Raw genomic sequence first — 11,062 nt, 5'->3', positions numbered from 1 at the left:
TTGCCCCTGCTGGCAGCTAAAGCCCATTTTTTTGCTTTGCAAAAGGCTCAGGGCTCAAATGCAGCACTTGTCACTTCGGTTCCTAGATGGATAAATGCTCTCACTGCCACTCTCAGCTGTCACAAGGATTTGTATCTGCCTTCATTACATCCCTCTCAGTCACAGTATAATTAAATCTGATGTTGCTATAAGTCTCAGTGAGCAAAGGAAAATTCAAGAGATTAATCAGACTATATTGCAAAAAGAGTTCTAAAAATATTCTAAATAGACCAGAAAACCAGATGAGTGGCATTCTCATTTATTACTGAGCCAAGCTCTGGATACAACAATCAATTGAGTTGATAGATAACACAGGATCTTCTGCCTCTCCTATTTCCTTCTAGAAGCTCTCACTCAGAGCCACATCAAGACACAATTCTATTATTGCCTCTCTCACCCACTGGAGCTTATTTTTGGCTGTGTGTTCAGCATTCTCTCCAGGGGTGTGCTGTTGTCATGACTCTGAATTAGGTTTTTCTTTTCTCCCTGTCCCCATCCTGTAATAATGTTATTTATTTATTTATTTTTGGAGCACACGCGTCCTAAGATCCTGCTCAATTCTGTCCTTCCAGGAGCCTGGGAGGGTTTTGTTGTTTGCTTTCAGGGCATGATGTAATTTCAAACACGCAACAGGAAATTCCCACGTGGGTTTTTTGGGGGGATTGGCTTTCCATGACACACAATTTGATGTTTTCTAAGCAGTTTAAGCCCCTGCCTGCTTCACATATCAACCAAGATGCATCTAGGCCATCTTTGGGAAGAACTTCCCAAGCTTCTTGGCTGGCTGATGTTCTGAATTTACTGTTTCACGCCTGTCACAGTGGCGTGAGTCTGACTGGGCACAACTTGGAGCTGATTTACGCCAAGAGCACGAGAACTAAAGAGGCCACTTTGTCATCTGCAGCTGGGCCAGCTGAGCTGGAACAGGGGGGGTGTAAATATTCCCAGAGGAGCAGCCAGAGAGCTCCAGCCTGGGAAAGTTTCACTGCTTAGCTCGGTGTCACTTCGGCTGCTCCTGAGGACGTTTTTGATAAATATGTAAAGCAGCAAAATAAGGCTTTTGCTGGTGTAAAAGGGGGCATGAGGGGATGGCAGAAGGGGGCAGTCAGTCCCTGTGCCTTGCCTGTGAATTCCTGCTCCAATCCAGGAACATGAACTCCTAAGAAACTCCAAATTTGCTGGTTTTAGGGTGGTTCTGCCACGCTGGTGGCACCTCAGCACCTTCTCCAGATGCCTCCCCAGAGACAGTCCCTGGGTCACACCGGCAGCATCAGCTCACAAAAAGAATTCAGAGCTCCTCAAAATTCCTCAAAAAGAGGAATTCAGAGCTCCTGATGCACCTGAGTGTTCACGGGGCTGGAACACAACCTCCAGGAGAGGTGACTCCTTCAGAAATCAGGGAATAAACAACCCAAGCTCCAGAGGAGCCCGGCCTGCCGTGGATTGCCTGGATACAGGGGGGGGAATGTGACACGGGCATCGTGCCTGCCAGATGGAAATTACATGGGGAGAGAGGTAGCACTGGAGGAGGGAGAGGATATTAAAAACAGAGCCTCATGTTTCAATGCCAAAATTATTAGGGAAGCGAAGGAAACAGGCAAGAAAAGCAGCATAATCCGTATCAGTCACTGGATGCTGCTCCACTGGGGGAGGCCGGAGGTGCCAAGGTTGAGGAGCCTGCCATTCATCATTTTTGATTTAGTGCTGCACAGACAAGGGGAACTTGCATGATACATGGGTTGTATATTCTTCTATTGATCCCTCAGACTTCGTTTGCTAAACTTACCATCCATCACCCCCCTCCCAGCCCCGCTCAGATCCCCCCTGGAGAGGAGCCTAAATGGAAGCCACTGTCCTGTCTCTCAGGGCCAGGGTTCCAAATGGTTTGTGACAGCCAAGGACATGGAGAACTGGGGTTGATCCACTCCCCTTGTGATGGATTGGCAGCATTTACAGTTATTTTCTCCGTGCTAAGGTGGCTCTTGGAAAGGGCAAGAGCAGCCTGGAGGAAGCTGTGCTCCCAATCCCACTGAGGTGAGACAAACTCATCCTGAGACAGGGAGGACTCACCCCACTAACACTTCATTCCACTTCCACAGAAATTAACTTCGAAAAACTACTAAAACAGAGCCCTGAGCTTTCTTGGGGCTCAGCCACGCTCTCATCATCAGGTTGGGAAGGATGTTCCACCCCCCTCTGTCCCTCTCCCCTGCTCAGCCTGGATCCAGCCCCTTGCCAAGGAGCAGGGGTGTCCAAGGAGAGGGTACACAAAGAAGGACAGCTGGTGAAACAAGTGCTAATCCCCATGTCCACCTCCTTAATCTGTTTGCTCATGTATTATCCTGGCCAGCAAGGACTATTTCTGGCCTGTGTTGGTCTGGCTGGGGAGGGCTGGGGGGGCACAGGGACACTCGTGGCTCAGGCACCAATATAATCTGGAAGTGTGGTGAAGCTACTGCAAGTTTGGGGCTGAAGAGCCATGGTTTTGTGATTGCCAACTCATTTCTCAAGTTGTTGGGATAAGACTTACTAGGGAGGACAGGTTGGTGTTCATCTTTTGGGAGCTTTTCAAATGTCCACCAGAACCATTTCAATGCCCTTTGCTAAGGAAAAGCTCCCAGAACTCTTCTTCATGGCTGGATTCTCAATCTATGGAAAGAGGAAGGCTCTTTTACAATCACAGAATGGTTTGGGCTGGAAGGGACCTTAAATATCATTTCATTCCACCCCCTGCCATGGGCAGGGACACCTTCCACTAGCCCAGGTTGCTCCAAGCCCTGTCCAACCTGGCCTTGGACACTTCCAGGGATGGGGCAGCCACAGCTTCTCTGGGCACCCTGTGCCATGAGAGCATCAGGGGCAGAATGGGGTGGTATCAATACCCTCTCCATACCCAGTAGTTATTTCTCTGTTGCCCCATCCCAAGCAAGAACAAGCCCTGAAGTCACTACCAGACAAAACTCAGGAAAACCAGGGGCAGTTCAGCCCCAAACAAGGACTAAGAAAACATCAATGAATCGTTTCAGGATTCATCTCCCACATGTCCAGCCATCATTTTCCTCTGCTGGGCTCTGCAAAACATCTCATGAAAGCATTGATGGACCTGACAGCCCCAAATCCATCATCTGAATTCTTCCAGCAGCTCTGGAAGGATCTCTGCAGAAATCCCCCCAAAGCTTCTTCTCCCCCTGCCCCTTTCTTTTAAAAGATGCAGATGTTAAGAACACAAAGCATTATCCATTTCCTCCCTTTTCTGACATTTTCAGGTATAAAAAAAAAAAAAAGGAAGCCAGGTATGAAGGGGACCAGCAGTCTAAGAGCAATCTGTCCATGCTCAATGAGAGGGAGAAAAAAAGAGAAGTGAAATTGTACATTATTAGATGATCTCCAGTTGCCCTCTCAGCACAAGCAAGAGCCACATTAGGAGGCAGGGAGAGTTTAAAAGCCTCTAAATGGCTCCAAGGGAGAGGAGCTCGCTGAGGGAGGGAGAAATGCTGCTGCCTGCCAGGTTACACTCCAGGAAATCTCAGAGTTTAGGAGGAAGCTGGAGAAGGGTTGTCAGAAAAAGGTGTTTGGCCAGCTATAAAAATTGAGTCCTGCTTGTGTGAGGGTTAAACAACCAGCAGCAAAGCCTGGCATGTCAACATGGGGGGTTCCAAACACACAGCTTGGAGCTGAGAGGGGCAGAAAGCAGATGCTGAGTGTGCCTTGGGCTGAGACAGCCCAGGAAGCTGCAATGGGTTCAAGGTAAAAGCACATCCAGGACACGGCCAGAAATAACCTTGTTTGGAGGAACAGCCAGCATATAAAAGTTATATGTTTAGAGGGGGAAAAAAAAAAAAAAATAAAAGCTCTGTTCACCTCTTACCAAAGAGCTCCACAATTAACCAATTAGTAGGAGGTAGCTCAGAGCAGCAGCATCCCTGGCTTGGCTATTACAGCTGAGCATTGCAGGGCCTGCTAATGGGAGATAAATTCCTATCTGGAAAATTGGATGCAATTAGAGTCATTTTAACGACAGTTCGCAATGGAACTGACCTTTGCTTTCACAAGCAGGGGTCCAACAGAGATATTATGTTTAATAACATTTTATTTGTTGTGGAAGGAAGCTTTTGTGTTTGCAAGTACCAGAATAACTTAGCTAAGCAAAAAAAAAAAAAAAAACAACCCACCCAAACACAAGGGGAACTGGGGTTTGGAGAACTGTCTGAGATTTAAAACTCCTAAATTCTCATCTCATCTTTGTCATTAACTCAGTGTGACAGTGACTTGACCTTGCTATGACTTGTTTGACCCATCATTAAGGCTTGGCTGACTCAAAAATCCCTTGTAGGTCCCAGATTTGCCCTTCTTCCCATTTGGCACTTCCATTCTTTGGTGGTGGCACCTCCCCAGCTCTCACAGGCCATGAGCAGCTTCCACTGAGAGCCCACCTTGTGAGGTGAGCTGAGCACTCTGCTGGGAAACCAAACCATTCCAAAGGGGAAGTTCTTGTATTAGGATGAATATCAGGAGTCTTTCCCAAGCCTGTTTTCCACAGCAGATGCCCAGGGCAGCCCTTGGGTAGCACCTGAAAGGCACTGCCATTGCAGGGGGGACTTGAACCACCACAGCCATAAATAACAGCATTGTCTGCACCCACTCAGAACTGGGGGACATCAAAAACCAGCTCTCCTGGTATTTTCAAGCTTATACACCTCATTCCCTTCTGCTCTGCTGTTCTGTGCTCCCCAGTGACCCATCTAACCCCAGGGTCTGCAGCTACCAGGCAAAACTCTCACAAGTCTGGCATCATGGGCTTAATACACAAAGTGCTTATTTTAAACACAGACTGATGGCTTTTCTCCCAGATAATGATGATTGATTCTGTTTTCCATCCTTTGTCAAGGCTCAGCACATGCCTAGAATTTTAACTAGTCCTTCTTCTGATACTTCCATGCATCCATCTGTTCCCCTGGATCTCTCTCGGTCTCCTGCTTTAAATAATGAACTTTGCTATGCTCAGAACCATCTATTAATAAATAACAATCTCAGAGATTACACAAGCCAATTAATAGTAAAGCAGCATCAGGAACTCAAGTGATAGATGCTGCTGAATAGGGGAGGTGTGAGAGGGTGGTGGAGCTGCCAGTCCTTGTACACACAGGATTAGCAGAACCCCCAACAATAGCTGGGGGCAAACTTGTGCAAACAGTGCCCTGAACAAACTCAGGGGAGTTCAGCACCCACACACTTCTGTGCCAACTGTGCCAGAGAGGGAGCAGGACTGGGTTAATTCCAGCATTCTCCAGCACAAAGTGAGGTTTTGTTTGCAGCTGCAGCTCAGGAATATCCAAGAGCAAGTGCAGCTCACGAGCACTGAGAATACACCACCACCAGTGAGCTTTTCCTGTTTAACCTGTGGTCTGAATGTAGCACAACTGACCTGCTAAAAGACAAAGATCTTCCAAACCTGCTCTGTCCTTCTCCCTGTGTTCCAGCTCCCCTTTGCACTGACACAGCTGGACCCAGCTGGGATGGGACCATCCCAGACCCCAAATTAAGGCTTGCTCACGTTCTCCGGTGACACAGGAAGCAAATGATGACAAACACAAGCAGCAAAAGCTGCAGATGACATATGGGACACATGCTGTCCCCTGGGACACATGCTGTCCCCTCAGCCAGGCAGCTCAGTGGCCAGGACTGAGTTCCCTGTTGCCAACACGAAGGGACAGGAGCCTCTGTGGAGAGACTGAGCCCATCTGTGGGCCGGCGGTGCAGGGAGAGGGAGCATCCCCCCGGATCCCAGGAGGGCTCTGCAGGGCTATCCCGCTCTCCATGACTGGCACACATGGGCAGCACTGTTCCCTGCACTGGCTGGGCACTTAGGAAGGGTCTAAACCTCAGGCTGAGCTATGTTTTTGCTTCCCTGTGTCTCAAGCACACGCTTAACACGTTCAGTTGAACACTCTGCCAACACCCTCGTTTGCTGTGTTTGCCATCTCGTTTGTTCCTTTCATTTTTGCTCTTCGTTCTCCTGTCCTCTCCTCCTTTCCCTTTCATTTCTCAGTGCAGCTCCTGTGGGTTTTTTTCCCCCCTCATCTCTCCTCCTCTCTGCCCTTCATAATGACTTAATCTGGCAGGCAGTGTGACAAGCGAGCGAATCGAACACGGAGTTTTCCTGCACTCCAGATTCATTCGAAGATCTCTCCCCGATGCAGCTCTGAAACCCCAGATTCAATTTCCCTCTGACATAATAACAGAATTAGTCTCATATTGTCGTACATAAATTACTCACAAGCCCCGTGTCAGGAGGGAAGGGAAGAGGGAAAAGAGACAAGAGCAGGATTCAAAGGAAGGTGTGACTGTGACAAGCGACAACAGAATAACAATAGGGGACCAGTGGGTGACATCGATCACATGTGACAAACAGGGACAAAGCCATCTCTGTATCAAACAGCAGAATTATTTACCTCTTCTTCTCTCAGCCCTTGAGCCATTCAACCTCATACTGAGGATTTCTGTGTCTTGCCAAAGACACATGAAGTCTAAATAACTCTGGGATTGAAAAATATTGTATCTCACTCAGTGGAGTGGGGCGGGTTTGTTTTTTTTTTTATTCTTCTTCACAAGACACCATTCATGGGAACATCCCTGCTGGCCTGAGCTGGGAGGAAGGCTGGGATAGAGCCCAGTGGGAGCAGGCCTGGCTCAGGAGGTGGCAGGCTCTCAATGGCAGTAACACTGACAGCATTCACATAAAAAAAAGACAAGCAGCAAACCAGCACAAACTCCTCTGTCTTCACATGCTGCCCTTTAATTCTTCACTCTGCCTCCTGCACCGGGAGCAATCAGCTGGGTCTGGAGCTCTGAGACAGCACTGCTGACTACAAAACATTCAATATTTGTGATTGAACACTGCTTCTCCCTGTTTTTTTTTTTTTTTCCCCTGCCTGCCTCCCTGCTCTGATGTCCCACAGTACAGCAGTGATGTTGTCACTGCTGGTTGTCATTTGAATGTCACTGTGCCATGGGAAGAGACACTCCATGGAAAGGATCTGAATTCTCCTGAGCAGCAGCATCTGAGACTTCACATCACATCTCGCTCCTCATCCACCAAAGTGCTCCCGGTAATGAAGCAGCCTGACCTAAACAGAGACAGCTTGGAATTTTCAAGGAAATCTCAACAACCTGATGTCCTTTTCTTTTGGTCTTTCAGCAGGCAGCAAATTGGCACTTTGCAAGTGAATACAGAAGGTGAAATGTGGAAGGTGTCAGCAAAAGGCACTTGAGTGAGCAATTCAGAGCTGGGGGATGTACCAGGTCAGAAAATGGTACTATCTATGACACTCCAGTGTGCTTTAAAGCCCTCCAATTAACTGCACTCTTTGGGGTTGGGCAGCTGACACAACCCTCACAAACCCCAGGAATCCCAAAGCTCGAGCATCGCTTCCCGTGGGTGTTTCTAAGGGGGAGAAGACACTGAACACTTTCGTTTTCTGTGTAAATATTGGCACCCCTACACGCCCAAAAAAGGATTCTGAGAGCCCCCGAGTTTCTAAACACCAGGAGGGAGGAGAGTGCAGCCCACAGTCGCCTGCAGAGCAACAAGGATTAGCCTCAGGGATGCTGAACTTCACACCAAAGCCAGGTTTTATTTGCCTGTTGACAGAGTGAATGGCTTTGTTGGTCTTTCCAACTCAGACAGTAAAGGTATCACTAATCGAGCAAAGGCAGAACAAAAACTGGTGGCTTAAAGCTGAAACTAAAGAAATCCAGGTTGGAAGCAGGACATGCTTTATGTGTGGGGGTTTTTTTCCAACAGAGGATGTGGATTTTGCCCCTCAGTGTCTTCAGTCAAAACTGCCCAACTCCATCTTAAACACACACACACACACACAAAAAAAAAGAATAAAAACAAACCCAGAACTCTTAATCAGGATAAATTACAAGCTGGATGAGGATTATCAGTATTTTTCCTGCCTAGTTACACAGCAGGCAGGAGCACCTGACCCTAATGTCCTTTTTGCTTTTAAAAATCTGCAGAAAATTTAACTGATCTTTGGATCCCCCACTGTTTTGGCTTAAGAATAACTTGGGGAGGAGGGGAAACCACAACAAAACCAAAGTTAGCAAATTTGAACTATTAAACAAACAGCATTTGTTGAGAGTCCCATAACAGCTGGATTTGCTCATAGCTGCTTTGACACCCTGGCAAAATCCATTTCTCAGCATTTTCCTCATTAAAAGGAGCTTGGTTTTATATACTCTGCCATGAAAAATTAAGCAGGTTTTCCAGAAATAGTAATGAGGTAAATTGACAAAGAAGACAAGTCATTTCCACCTAAGTGCACTTTTTTTTTTTGCCTCTTCCAGAGCAGCCCTCACTAGGCAGTGGTTCTTTCTCCATCCAACATCCCCAGACAAATCCTTCCTTCTCAGTTTGCTCTGGAAGGGGAGGAAGGGAGGGTCCCAGAGCTCAGCACAGCTCAGGGGGTCTTAAAGAGCAGCAAGACTGATTCAGGTGGGGCTTTAGGAAGCACCAAATAACAGGAGAGGAGCACTGGGACTGCCAAGAGCAGGAGCCCCCCCTCAGCCTGGGGATCCTTGCAAACCCAAACACCTGGAAATTCTGTTGTTCTGCAGCTCTGCTCCTATCAAACGACGTCATTTTGGTGACCAAGTCTTTCCACACAACAGGGACTGTAACTACACCCGGGTTTGAAAGCAAAGTTCGTTCTGCTGGGCTGACTTTGAAACCACCTTGTCCCGGGCAGAACGTCCCGCTCCCCCTTTCCCTTCCAGGAACGGGGATCCTCCATCCCCAGAACGGAGGGAACTTTGCCCAGCAGGAGGCTGGGAGATCTCTGTCCCTCCTCCTCCTTCCCCCTTCCATGAATAACGTCAGCCATTGACCTTTTCAAGCAACAGCACTTGCTGTAAAATACGACTGTTCCAGTTCTCACCAGTGCCAGCGGAGGAAGGGGCTGGGGGAGAAGTCTCCAGCCTGCTGGCACAGCAGAGAAAGGGCTCCGTGGTTCTAACAACCTACCAGGAAGTTTTATGACTGTATCCCTGGCATTTAAAATTAATACAGTTATTAAGAGAGAGATTGTTTTACAGCTTAATGGCTTTTTAACAAGGTGAATGCCACGAGCCCATGTCTGAGAGGAGGAAAGGGGAAGAGGAGTTCAGAGGGGCTCTGTGCTCTTGTGCCTCTTGAAAGGGATCCTCAGGGACAGAGGGGCTGTGAGGAGCAGCTGAAATCCAGCTGAAAACTGGATTTTAGTGTGTTACCTCTGCATTATTGACCCCCTGACTGTGCACAGGAGTCCCCAGAGAGTGGAGAAACAGGACAGAATCAGCCCAAAGGTGCCTCCATCCCAGTGTGGTGACAGGAGGGTGAGGGACTACACCTTGAGCAGCTGGAGCTTCACCTGGGCTTTCAGCCCCTCTTTCCTGCCCTTCTTCCCTTGGCTGTTCGAAAAGTATCTCACCAAAAAAATGGTACTTGTTTGTTTGAGCAGTTTCTGCCTAAAACTCCAAAAATCAGCCCTGGAGCTGAAGCCCGGAGATGAGGAGCCCGTATTGATTTTAATTCACTGCACTTTATTGCTGCATTTAACCAGAAGATCTTTTTTTTTTTTTTTTAATTCTATACATGAATCAAGAAATAAGAAACACCAGTTTTGCCACTGGCTGGATGGCTGCTAAAACATTCTCTGCAAGGGCCACCAGACTGATTTCTGCTACCCCAGGCACGGCTCTGTTCACATCAACATCCCTAAAAAAAAAAAAATCCAGGATGTGTTGCATCTTGAAGGGGCTGCAAGTTTGAATTGCTGGTCCCAAAAGCAGTCTCAGGGAGCTGGATTCTCTCTCCTTGCTTGCACTGGTTTAGACTGGCAGGAGCTTTGCTAGAAGCAGGTTGCTTTCAAACCTGGGTGTAGTTATGTTCTTGTGTGGAAAGACTTAAACACCAAAATGACATTGTTTGATAGAAGCAGAGCTGCAGAGCAGGTAAAACACTGCCCAGCAGGACAGGGAGGTCCATCTCTGGCAAACTACTGAGCTCCCAAGCCCCTGGAATCTTAATTCCAGATGCACTGGATGCTTTTAGCATCAGTGAGATTTGCTGGCCTGTGGCCATCCAAGCAGGCACTTTGCCTCCTGCCATAACAATAACTACATTATTTGCAACGTCACAAATCTTTACCTCATCTGCAATCGAGCCCAGAGAAGGACATGGATCATCAGCTAAGTCATTAATAAAGGTATTGAGTAGCTGTGGACCAAAATAATCCATCCCCAGGGAAGGTGCTTTAAACAACCTTCCCCATTGATGCTCTTCCCTCAACAACTGCAACCCGAGCTCTCATCCATCTCCCGCTCACCCCATTAATCCCACCTCAGGGAAGTTTTTCTTAATCAAAATGTCAGGTGATACCCCAGTCAAACGCCTCGGAGGGAGCCAAGGATACGCTCCCAGCACTGCTGCCTGCACCAGGGCAGGTGGGACACACCAGGCAGGTGGGACACATCAGGCAGGTGGGACACACCAGGCAGGTGGGACACATCAGGCAGGTGGGACACATCAGGCAGGTGGGACACATCAGGCAGGTGGGACACATCAGGCAGGTGGGACACATCAGGCAGGTGGGACACACCAGGCAGGTGGGACACACCAGGCAGGTCAGAGCAGCCAACAGGTCTGGCTGATGAGACCGATGCTGTGCTGACTCACAGCCTTTTCAGTTTTATCCTCTGGTTTGTTCTTGCCACGCTCCCAGGTCAGCCATTCCTCTGGGTAACGGGGGTTTGACCTCCCACTGCTGCTCTCACCATCTGGCTTTGGCTCTTTTTGCCCTCACTGAAGCCCTGCAGACCTCAGGAGGGCTCGGCAGAACATCTCAGAGCGAGGGCTTTCACCTTCAGCTGAGCAACCACCCAGGCACGTGCCGTGGTCAGACACACATCCCTCACCTTTCCAAAGGCTTTATTAGCTAATGCAGCTCCAAGGCTCCCAGACACCAGGGCTGGCTTG

At 48.4% G+C, this 11,062-nt stretch overlaps 1 long non-coding RNA gene across 1 annotated transcript; it reads left to right on the top strand.

The window, feature by feature from the left end:
• The first annotated feature begins 1,973 nt into the window (after window positions 1-1,973).
• LOC116797780 lies at window positions 1,974-7,794 on the top strand. The gene is made up of 3 exons (XR_004360750.1): window positions 1,974-2,073; window positions 6,999-7,148; window positions 7,238-7,794. It is a non-coding gene; the product is annotated as an uncharacterized LOC116797780 (long non-coding RNA).
• Window positions 7,795-11,062: the final 3,268 nt, after the last annotated feature.

This window comes from Chiroxiphia lanceolata, chromosome 23, assembly GCF_009829145.1.
Source record: "Chiroxiphia lanceolata isolate bChiLan1 chromosome 23, bChiLan1.pri, whole genome shotgun sequence".
NCBI classification, from domain to species: Eukaryota; Metazoa; Chordata; class Aves; order Passeriformes; family Pipridae; genus Chiroxiphia; species Chiroxiphia lanceolata.
The sequence above is the reverse complement of the archived record's forward strand: the minus strand, read 5'-3'. Positions and strand labels throughout refer to the sequence as shown.